The 12,097-nt window shown below is 41.6% G+C and overlaps 1 protein-coding gene and 1 pseudogene across 5 annotated transcripts in view; one reads left to right on the top strand and one right to left on the bottom strand.

Moving 5' to 3' along the window:
• The window catches only part of LOC149205360 (uncharacterized), a 226,766-nt gene that overhangs the window by 182,433 nt on the left and 32,236 nt on the right, over positions 1 to 12,097 (bottom strand). The gene's annotated exons all lie outside the window — the stretch shown is intronic.
• LOC149205362 (putative methyltransferase PMT17) lies at positions 4,650 to 8,789 on the top strand (annotated as a pseudogene).

Here is a 12,097-nt window from a genome sequence, read left to right as displayed (position 1 = left end):
AGCAGAAGCTTCTGATGGCCTACAGATCACTTCAATAAGAAGTCTGGATCTAAGGGTGTAAGGAAAGACAGATGTCTTACTTACAATAAGTTCGGCCATTATGTGAAGCAGTGTCCAAATAGCGGGGACACATCACTTGATGAAGATGACAATCATTCCAGGGACATCTTCAATGATCGAAGGAATGACAAGTAATGCAAGTCATCAAGGAAATAGTCGACTCTTCAAAGAAAGCAAGGAACCCCAGTTATGAAGAATCAAATATTGTTTCTGATAAGATGAAGAAGCGTTATCTTGTATTATCCCTCTCCATTAGACTCTTTGGGAATCTGGCTTATTGATTGTAGTGCTTCAAGGCACTTCATCGGATAGAAGGGTGCTCTCTTTAATTTGGTAGAGATGGAAACAATCGTGGGATTATACTTGGAGTTGATGCCACCTATCTCGGAAAGGGTGTAGGAAATGTTACCCCTCAATTGAATGAGGGTAACTCGATTCATTTACGAGAATCTCTTTATGTACCTGATCACAAGAAGAACTTGGTGTCCATTTCGGCAATGGAAGTCAAAGGTTTCAAGGTGGCATTCATCGATGGAAAGGTACATGTTTGAAAATAGAATTTTCAAAGATGTTTTTACTCATGGGTTCAGGGTTGGCAATTTGTATCAAGTTGCAGGAAGTCCATTGGGGACCATGTCAGTTGACACATCTCATCTATAGCACCGGAGGTCTACTTTATGGGGCCCTACCCGATGTGAGTCAGATGGTGACAGGGATGCCTGAATTCAAAAAGAGCATGAAGGTACATGTCTGAGATGTACCGAAGGAAAATCTTACAAGGGGACCATTCCCCTCATGTAGCAAGTCCACAGGTTTGGAACAACCCGAGGGGTTTGAGATTCATGATCAGGAATCTCATGTATGCAGGTGGAAGAAAACCCTCTATGGCTTGAAGCAAAACACCCCGGGCATAGTATGAGAGGATTGATAGTTATCTGATGAAGCTGAGATTCACTAGGAGTGAAGCCGATCTAAACCATTGCTTGAAGGTTGTGGATAATAAACCTCTCATACCGGCACCTTCTGAGGACGACCTCTTTCTGACAAGTGCAGACCCTCTCAGTTACCAAAGTAAGAGGGAGTTGGATTCCGGATTTAGAATGATGAACTGCAAGCCCGTGACTACCTCGATGGAGCTTAATTTTCAGAAGTTATGTGGTATCGATACTGGACCTGATTTGGGAAATGCCTCTGAGTTTCACAAACTCATACTAACATTGATGTTCTCGGTGAACTCCCGTCTGGATATATGTTTTGCAGTTAGCATGGTGAGCTCATAAATGGTTGAGCCTCAGTAGATTGGTGCCAAGAATCTTCTTAGATATCTTCGGGGCATAACCTTTCATGGATTGAGATACAATGCCAAAAATACGACGCTGCATGATTATTCGAACGCTGACTGGGCAAGCAATGTGGAGGTCTCAAGAGTACTTCTAAGTGTTGATTCTCTTTGGGTTCTACTTGATATCCGGGATGAGCAGGAAGCAGAAGACAATTGCTTTGAGCACCACTGAGACCGAATACATAGCTACGAGTATGACCTCGTGTGAAGCTGCCTGGTTGCAGAAGCTCTTCAGTGAGTTGTTTGTACACATGATGGATACCACCGTAATCTTCTATGTCAACCAAGGGGGATTCGATTGTTGAGGAATCTCGTATTCTATGATTGCTCCAGCATATAGACATCAGATACTACCTTATCTAGGATATGGTACATCGACGAGCGAGGAGGCTCCATTGCATTGAGACTGATGTACAGGTCACAGACATTTTGTTGAAGCCCCGGGGAGAGGTCAAATTTGTGACTTTCCCGAACAATTTGGAGTCATTGAGAGACCCTCTTATGAGGGTCCTGCGTGACGCATGCATTGAGCTCTGGGAGCTACGGGGGGCTTGGGGTACTTCTTGGAGCAACAAACGACCATAGGGCGACTCACCCTCCCCTGATGGTGCGTTGTGTACAGGGTGAATGGCTCAGCCTTCCCCTGTGATACCCATGGCGACTTAGGGACACGATGAGTGGTTCTCCTGTCAAGGCATCCTACCCAAGCAGTCTGGGACTCATGGGAAGTACCTCTCATCTGGCCAATGAGCATGGAAATGGGGTTAGGGACCTTCGTAGTACTATCAATGGACGCATCGTTGTATCTACCATACTCCCTATGCTAGGATGACCTCCATTGATCTGGAATCAATGAAACTGATATGGGATCAGTATGAGTGGTTTGAGACACTCTCTTTTGATATTGATTTGGGATCAATTGGAACTGACTTCGGGTCAGTAAGAGTGATATGACTCACTCTCTTGGAACTGATCTGGGATCAGTAAGAGTGGTATGACACACTCTCTTCATATGGAATTGACTTCGGGTCAGTAGAGAATGGTATGAGACATTCTCGATCAATTCTTCTTCTTCATGGTTCAGCATAGCAGAGCAGAGCAGTGCAGGGCACTGATGGAAGAGATAGTACAGTCTGGCAGATGGATCAGCGGATGGAGTTCTCCCTAGTTGAGAGGGAGTGTTAAAATTGGCAACTAGGGCCAAACTCCATGTGGGCCATCTTATTTATGGCAGCTGATATTTTTCTTGGATCCCTCTCATCGAGAGGTGTAGGATTGATCTAAAGATCATCCGATTCCGATAAGTATTCATGGAGTTATGAATTTATTTGTGTTATGGAACAATTCGTCAAGGTTGGCCAGCAACCAAATAACCCCCACACGTGCTCAACGATTTAGTATAAACGGAGATGACTTAAGAGTCATTTTACACACACTTCTCTCTTGATTTCTCTCCACTTGTCTTGGCTTTTAGTGTGAGAGAAATCTAGGAGGAAGAAGCCCTAGACGTTGGAGGAAATGAGGTTGCCCTGGCCGCAACAAAGAAGACAGGCCAGCGAAGCTATGGAAGGGATCTACGTTGACCTAAAGGAGCTCATGGAAGAAGTTTAACGCAGCTATGGAGGAGGCCTTAACAAGCCCTAGCCGCAGTTCTAAAGCAGCCCTAACGCTGTCCTAAATTTACCCTAACCGCAGGTCTGCTCAAGCCCTAGACGCGGGTCTATTGAAGTGTCTTGGGTGCAAGAAAGGGCAGGGTATGATGCTACAAGAAGAGGCCAAGGCAGCGAGGGAGTTAAGGTCTGGTTCAAGGCTAACCGAGATGCTGTTAGAGGACCAAGGAGCTGAGCTTGGAGGCCGAGTTGAAGAAGGGTGAACGCAGGACTGTTTGGAACAACGAAAAGGTAAGGGAAGTCTGTTTTGAGTGGGTTGTAGGTGACAGCGTGGGACCACTTCAAAACAGGGACAGTGTGAAGAGGTTTTGGGTCAGATTTGTGCCCAGAACAGCAGCACGTATGTGGAGGACTCTTCCTTAGTAGGGCCGCAGAGATTAAGAGCCATTTTGGTGGATGGTTAAGGGCTGTTGCAGCATGACCAGATGCCCTAACTAGTCACAGTATAAACAGCAGTTATGGCATGGCACAACTGATGGGACAGCAGTTGTGTCATGGCACAATTGGATAGCACTTGTGATGGGACAGCAGCAATAGCCAATTGGGACAGCAGTATGGTAAGCAAGATGCATGGGCAGCCTGTTACAATGACAGCATGATAGCAGCAATGTTACAATGATGGCATGGGACAGCAGCAAAGGCATGCTTACAATGAAACAGCAGTATGGTAAGCCAGGTGCAGTAAGCACATGGTGGCAAGCATGGTGCAACAAGCACATCGGACAATATGGCAAACATGGTGCAGCAATGGCACATGATGGTACATGATGCAGTACAGCGATGGGTACAGGAATGATTGATGAAGCATGATGAGATGCAGCATAGTGATGATGGGTGCAGCATGGTGAGGTGCAACATGATGACGAGGTGCAGCACAATGATAGGTGAAGGAGTCACCTTGGAGAATCAGTTGAAGCAGCATGTCTTCAACTGAGTTCAGCTATCTCATGTATCATCTTCTTAGAGATGATCTATGCTCTTATTTGGATAAGTCAAAGAGTTGACTTCTGTTGTAAATGTACTATCTCTCTCTCTCTGCTGAACTATTGAAGAACATATAAGAAGAATTGATCAAGGGTTTCCCCACATTGGGGTTTGTCCCTGGCTAGTGCCACATCTTGTGTCCTCTTGTCTTGGCTTGTCTTCTGTGATCTATGTTTATGTTCTATCTGCAATTTACTTTAAATGCTGATGTGATTGCTAATCTGGAAAAGATATTGAGCTAACTATGAAAATTGAAATAAATTGCTCTAAGCATAGAACTTGCCTAAAATTAACAGTTACGTTATTATCTTTTTTACATTTGGCACATTACATTTTGACACAATGGGGCAAATGTGATATAATTTTGACGAATTGGATATCATACATGATGATCTTTTATTCGGGAGGCATAAGTAGCATGTAATTACGCCAATAAGCGTTCTTATGGTGAGGTTCTTCTTATGGACACTGTACAGATTCGTCGTCCACCACTGTGCAGATTCAAATGACGTCATGCGGGTCGAATTCCTCCCGGGTTTGGCGTGTTTAGCAAGATTGAGGTACTGCATTTGCCCTTTAATTTGCTCCACGGTATGATTCCTGCGTTCCTTAGGAATTTGACGAATCTAGTAAGATTGAATTTGAAGAAAAACCTGTTTGCTCATGGTGAGATACCGGAGGGATTGGGTAAATCAGGGAGGCTATGGGTATTGGTTTTAATGGCATGCAATCTGGTTGGGAAAATTCTGTCAACACTTGGTAATTTATCTGAGATGGGCTATATGGATCTTGGCAGTAACCTGCTCTCAGGAAATATTCCTGAAAGTTTGATGGCTCTGCCGAAAATGTGGCAATTAGTGCTCACGTGTAACAGACTTTCTGGACAAATTCCGTCCAATGTTGGAAAGCTTAAGAGCATGCAGATTCTGGATCTGTCACAGAATTTGCTCAGTGGTAGAATTCCAAAGAGAATTGGGAATTTGAATTATTTGAAGAAATTGTTGCTCTTTAGAAATCAGCTTTCCGGACCCATTCCTCTGTAGTTCGACCGGCTTCGATATCTGAACTTGCAGATTTTTAAAAATAAGCCCACTGGACTGTTGTTGTGGAATCTTGGATTGAATTTGCAGCTCATCAGGGTAGATGTTTCATTCAACAATTTATGGGAACCTATACCACAGAATCTCTGCAAGGGTGGAATGCATGCAGCTTTGTGTGTTTCGTCCAATAATTTGAGTGGAACCCTTCACCTGTCTTCAGCCTCTTGCATGATATTAGTGGCACTGGGTATTGATGAGAACCGGTTGAGCAGGAAAGTGCCTCTAGGCTTGTGGAGTTCTCCAAATCTACAACTGTTGCCTTTATCTTTGGTCAGTTTACAACCTGAGTTTTTTTTAAAGGTTAGGGTACGCCATGTTTTTATGTGTAGCTTACTTATGACCAGGCTTTGGTCGTTTTTTGCTCACGACAAAGGCCTTTAGCCATGCCGTGAATAGAACTACAGGTAGAACCCTCTTAATAGGGTTCTCACTTGTTCAAGGGTTTTACCTTGTTAATTTTTCTTCCAGAATTTTCCATGGATACTTTTTCACAGGTATACCAGGACACCCTGTCATGGCCTCTGCACCTTTGTTTGCACTTTGTTCTACACATTGCAAGTCCCCTGACCCTTTTCGGCTCTTTCACTTACAGGTTGGACGTCTCTTGCACTCTCTAATCTGCTTGTGTAGATGAAGGCGGAATACCAGTCTTGGTAGAGATAATAAAGATTGGATCTCAGAGGGACAGAGAATTTGCCACAACACTTTTGCATCTCTATGAAGATAGTTATCTGTTTTGGACACTGGTTTCGCAAGAGGAGACTATACCACACCTTGTGGCATTGTCGCAGTCAGGCACTTCTTGAGCAAAACATAACGTACGATATTCTTCCTATCATGCCTCAAATTGTATGTTTTGGTGTTGAATTTTGCTTTCTTCATTTCTAAAAAAAATTAATTGCCAATAGCAGAGATTATGCTTGGTCTGCGAAAGTTCCCCACAAGGAGCTCACAATAGAGAAGGTTGTGCAGAACTAGATCCAAGTTGAAGATGGCAAGTTCCAGTTTCCAGTTGCTCACAATAGAGAAGGATGTGCAGAACTGGATCCAAGTTGAAGATGGCAAGTTCCAGTTTCCAGGAGGGGGAACCATGTTCACTCGTGGTGCAGATGCTTATATTGATGATATTAATAAGTTGATTCCTCTGACAGATGGATCTGTCAGGACTGCCATTGATATAGGGTGTGGAGTGAGTATTTTACTTGTCCTTTTTCTTTCAGTTCATTGTTATCTGCATTGCACCTTGTGATTTTTTTCTCTTCTTCTGATATCTAGCTAATCTTTGTTCTGCCATCTAGATGATTGTCACTTATTGGTTGTGTCAACCAAAGACCTGTAAGTCTACATTGGAAATTCTCTAGATTTGAATCATGGTTGAGAAACATGGCCAAAAAGGTGTGAGTTGTTCTCAAATACAGTTACAGATAACTTCTGGGTTGATTTGATTTATGTCTATATATAAATCAATAGATATGCTTGAAATGGAAAGACTAGCAGTCATTTTCTTCATTTGGAAATGTTGAATACTATGCTCAAAGGGCCTATTTAGCTATATTATTTAGATGTGAATTCCTTCATTGGTAGAATGTGAGTCTCTCTGCCACTTGATATCATGAAAAAGAGGATGTAAGAGTGCCTCTACTTGCATTATCATCGATGAAGGATTTATAGCCAATAAGAGTGTACCTCTACTTGGATTATCATCTATGCTGAATTTATAGCCAGATGTGTTTTGTTCTTATATATATTTTCAACTAAGCATCTATTATTCTATGTGCTAATATGCTTCTGTTATCCCAACTTCCCTTTAGTTGCCTACAACTTCTACTGTAGTGATTCTAAGAAGAGGGAGGTGAAAGTTGTATTCGTATCTCTCATGTTTAGGGTCGTTTTGTCCCGGAGGTTCTAAAGTATATCTCACAATGTCATGATTTCTAGTTTAGTTAACATTGAGCATCCTTGAAGACCCCTCTGTAAGGAGGATGCATTGATCAGAAAGTAGGCCTTGGTGATCTATCAAATAATCCTCGTTTAAAGAAACCCTCTCATGGATGTATCAAAGCTCTTGCTAGATCACTAATTGTCTGGATGAAAATGATCATGTTTGAGTTAAGATTGCCCTGTAGTTAATCACTTGCATCAGGCAAACAAATCGTAAGTGACCACACCGATCCTCTGAAACAACTGCAGGTTGATAGTCGGGGAGCTTATCTGCTAAAGAGGAATATCTTAAGTTATAACCATGTCCTTTGCACCAAGGGACACACATGAAGCACAAGTGCATTTTTCTCTCGAACAAGGCGTTCTAGCAATGATGGGGATCATGTCGTCTGAAACGATTCCATATCCAGCAAGAGCCTTTGACATGGCTCATTGTTCTCAATGTCTTATTCCATGGAAAGATTATGGTAATTGCTCAACATAGCAAATCCTCCTATAAGAGCTACTTTAATCCTACGCAAAGTTCATGATGCCTAGTTCCATATTTATATCCTTGTGTGGATGCATTTGAACATTTTTATTACTTATGGCTGCAATTGTTCAGTAGAATATTTGATCAGGTAGCCTTCATGCCCATGATTTTAATTTTAGTAGATTGGGAATGAGATCTCCGTGAACCTTGAGAAGTTTTGCCACACTGTTTGACATTTCAAAAGCATTCTTTTCAATATGTTTTTGATCGAATCCACGCTTTTTGTTGCCAGATGGCATCTATTTGATTGAAGTGACAGGGTATTGAGGCCTGGTGGTTACTGGATTTTATCTGGCCCCCCAATAAATTGGAAAAAATATCATAGAGGATGGGAAAGAACTCCTGAAGACCTGAAACATGAGCAAGATGCTATTGAAGATGTTGCCAAATGTTTGTGTTGGAAGAAGGTTGTTGAAAAGGGTGATCTTGCTATATGGTGAAAACCCATGAATCACATTGAATGTGTGGAGAACATAAATATTTACAAGGTTCCTCATATTTGTAAAATTGATAACCCTGATTATGCTTGATATGTACTAACACCCATTTCTTATGCTTGCTTGATTTTAGTCCTGAAAACTTGGTAATATATTCATCATGGCATGATAGTTTCCAGTTTGGAACCATTGTCATATTTTGGGATTGAAAAATCATGGTATCCATGGAAATTCTAGGAATGAAATGTGTGAGAATGTGTTGTGTTATTTGACTTTTGTTATTTTTGTTACTAAGTGCACTACCTGACTATTTGATTTTTGTGTCTGAAATTTGAATGAAAGGAATAGAAAGATGGAAACCTGCATAACAACACTGACAGAGGTTGATGATATGAATGCAATTGCAGGAGAAGCCTTAGAAATGTGGCTGAAGAGTGCAACAGTTGTTCCCAAATAAGTAGTGTTGGAATTACTACTAAAAAATTCAATGAAGATTCTCAACTATGCAATGGCAGGGTAGCAAACTACAAGAGGCTTATAGGACAACTAGGCCAAGGAAGATACTGGAATATCATGGACATGAATGCTAGTTTAAGAGGCTTTGTTGTTGCCTTGGTCAATGATCCTGTGTGGGTCATGAACGTTGTGCCATTAGTTTCCAAACATAACACTCTTCGAGTCAGCTTTGAGCGAGGATTAATTGGAAGTTATCAAGACTGGTAAGCCATATTTTGGTGCACATTTCTGTTGCAGAGATTTCATCTAGGGACAGTGACTCGCTTTGATATAATCTTTTGTTTGCTGAGTTCTCACATACCCTGCAATCAGAACATTGTAGTCTTTCGAATATGTTTAAAGTTACTTGATTGTCTCTTTTTCTTCTTTTAGTTTTTACCAAGGAAAACCTCTTCAGGATCTCCTTTTTCCCTGGAATTTCAGGATCTCCCTTGTCCCTAGAATTTGCTGATGGAGAGTGGCTCAACTACTAGCCACAAGAGTGGCTGGTAACCCTGAGGGACTCAACTGGATTTGAACCTGTAACTTGTGGTCTCCCTGTCGGCAACATGCCTTGCGCAGATGAACCGTCTGCACTAACCATTGGGGCTAGCTACTTGATTGTGTCAATTTGCAACTATTGTTAACTGAAATATTGGAGTTCAATGTCATTGTACTTGCACTGAAGATTATGATTTTCATGTTTGGGTTTTGAGCTAGTGAGGAACATAGATATCTCCATGGCTTGGGGAATGCTATATGCAGGGACATGCTCCACATTGATCCCTCTATGAGCAGGCGGACCTTAAAAGTAAAATTAGTTTATCTGTCTATGCCCTGAAGAGAGGGCAGTCGCACCCTGATTAGGTGTCAGATTTGGAAGGTTGGCACTCATTATCAGAATCCAGTCTTTGAAATTTGAAACAACTTTGTTGTCCAGACAAATGGACTTTATGAAGTTTTACTGTGACAGCACAATTACTGTTAATGTAGAAAAATATAATGTATTCATAGTAATTAACTCTAGAACTCTCTAGCATCTTTGGTGTTCAACATATAACAGCAAGCTCCTCAATGCTAATATTTGGGGAATCTCATTGATTGAGGACAACTCCAACTTGAAATTACTGAATTTCGCATAGGAGGCCAAACTGCCTTCGATCTGCTTGGAGATGCATGCAAATTGAAACTATAAGAACCTCTTAGTAAGTTTATATTCTTCAGTTTATTTTGGTTTTGCTTATTTTCCTCGGGTTTGAAAATGGCCTCAGCAGGTTTGAGAGATCAAGACAAATTGGATGGAGCCTCAAATTTTGTCGTCTAGAAAACCAAAATTTCTCTGTTGTTGGAAGAGAATGGTCTCAAGGACTATGTGCCCAATGCGATAGCCATTCGTATAGATTCACAGGAGCTTTCAACATACCAGAAAGAAGATGCCAAAACACAGAGACCATATAGTTCCACATATTGTTGAGTTGGATACAGCGAAGAAGATGTGGGACACTATTTTGAAATTATTCCAGGATGCAACCATGTTAAATTGGCAACTAGGGCAAAACTCCATGTGGGTCAGCTTATTTATGGCAGCTGATAACTTTATTGGGTCCCTCTCGTCGAGAGGTGTAGGATTGATCCAAAGATCATCCGATTCCGATAAGTATTTATGGAGATATGAATTTATTTTGTTTATGTAATTATTATCAAGCCGACCAGCTCTTATGTAGGCTCTAGAAGCCAAAACGTCATGTCTATTCAACCTTACGCTTTTAGTATAAATAAGAGAGGATGTGAAGTCTTTTAGACACACTCTTCATGTGATCTCCTCCTCACCACGTCTTGGGTTTTTGGTGATGGAGAGACACACAAGAAGATATATTGGATGATGCCCCAGCTCATACGTGAAAGATGCCCTAGCTTACACACTGTTCAAGAAGCCCTAAACATCTGAACGCAGTCTTGTAATGAAATCACCTAGAGTATGAGAACACATTCTTACGCTGGAGATTATACTCAGTTCACACGCTGTTCATGATGGATTACACACTGTACATGATGAGGAACGCAGTCATGGAGACATTCATACGTATACAATTCAGACATCTTTGGGATCTCGGATGCCTCTGAAATAAAGAGCAGCTATAGGATGAATGTCGGAACTCTGGTAATAAAGCCGCAGTAAGGGTAACGGTGGCACCACCGTCAAAATCCCACACAGTCAATGAAGAAGTTGTTGTCATAACCGCAATCCAATATGGAAGAGGAGCCGCAGGCTTATGAAGATCTAAACGCAGTCAATGGGTCAAGTCAACAAGACCTGTTCATGCATCTAAACCTCGCACTCCTCTCTGCCATTCCACATTTGTATATACGCATAGCATCACGCAGCTCATACGTTGTAATGAAGGCAATATATACGCACAACATTACGCTGTCCATACACTATAATGAAGGCAATACACACAGCATTACGTTGTCCATGGAAACCTTTATACATAGTTAATGAAGCCACAGTAAGACCCTATGTGCAGTCATGGAGACAGTCATACGAACTCAAATACTTTTGATGTTTTGAAGAGCAGTTACAGGTATACGCAGTTAAGGAGAGACGGACTTCTCATATCCGCAAACAGAAGAAGATTCACATTAGGGCTTGACTGCACCTCGGTTGGGCATTAAATGCAGTCATGGCAAAATCTCAGGTACATGATCTAATTCGATGAGGACGCAGCATTAACTAAGGTCTGGTGTAGGTTCCATTCTCAGCATAGCTGTAGGTGCAGTCTAGATGAATCTCAGATCTCATATTTTGTAGATCATGGATGGATGAAGGAGAAAGGACTGCGGATAAGGTTACAACATTAGCATGAAGTCTGTGCTATTAATCTTGGCATATACATAAGTGTTTTTGTGCCCTTACTATCCTCACTGTCTGGGTCTAATTGAGATCATAGTAATCCTGTAGTTGTTATCTCAGTCTTAGCATTGATGTGATCATGTTGGAGAGTATTTAAGTGATGACTGTGTTTACTACACTCTAAGCATAATCTACAGTGATAAAATGGCTTACCTGTAGCAGTCCTATCACAATGAACAACAGCGATAGAATGCCATCTGTCAAGGCAGCAACATGATGATGATGCACATTAGTATGGGCAGCATGATGATGAATGATGATCATGGACACGAAGGGCAGCATGATGATGGATAAGATCATGGACATGAGCAACGTGATTAGTGAAGTATGGTGCAGTATGAGTGGTACATCAAGAGAACCAGATGCAGCACGATGATAGGTGAAGGAGTCACCTTGGAGAATCAGTTGAAGCAGAATGTCTTCAACTGATCTCATTGTTATAGAAGATGATCTATGCTTAGATCTAGACAAGTCAAAGTGTTGACTTCTGTTGTAATTGTACTCTCTCTCTCTCTCTCTCTCTCTCTCTCTCTCTCTCTCTGCTGAACTTTGAAGATAAAAGAAAATTTGATCAAAGGGTTTCCCCACACATTGTGGGGTTTGTCCCTGGCTTGTGCCATAT

The sequence above is a fragment of the Pinus tabuliformis genome, chromosome 1_2 (genome assembly GCF_031772625.1).
Source record: "Pinus tabuliformis cultivar Carrire ecotype Pingquan chromosome 1_2, CPIR1, whole genome shotgun sequence".
NCBI classification, from domain to species: domain Eukaryota; kingdom Viridiplantae; phylum Streptophyta; class Pinopsida; order Pinales; family Pinaceae; genus Pinus; species Pinus tabuliformis.
Note: the sequence above shows the minus strand (reverse complement) of the source record. Positions and strands in the feature narration are given on the sequence as shown.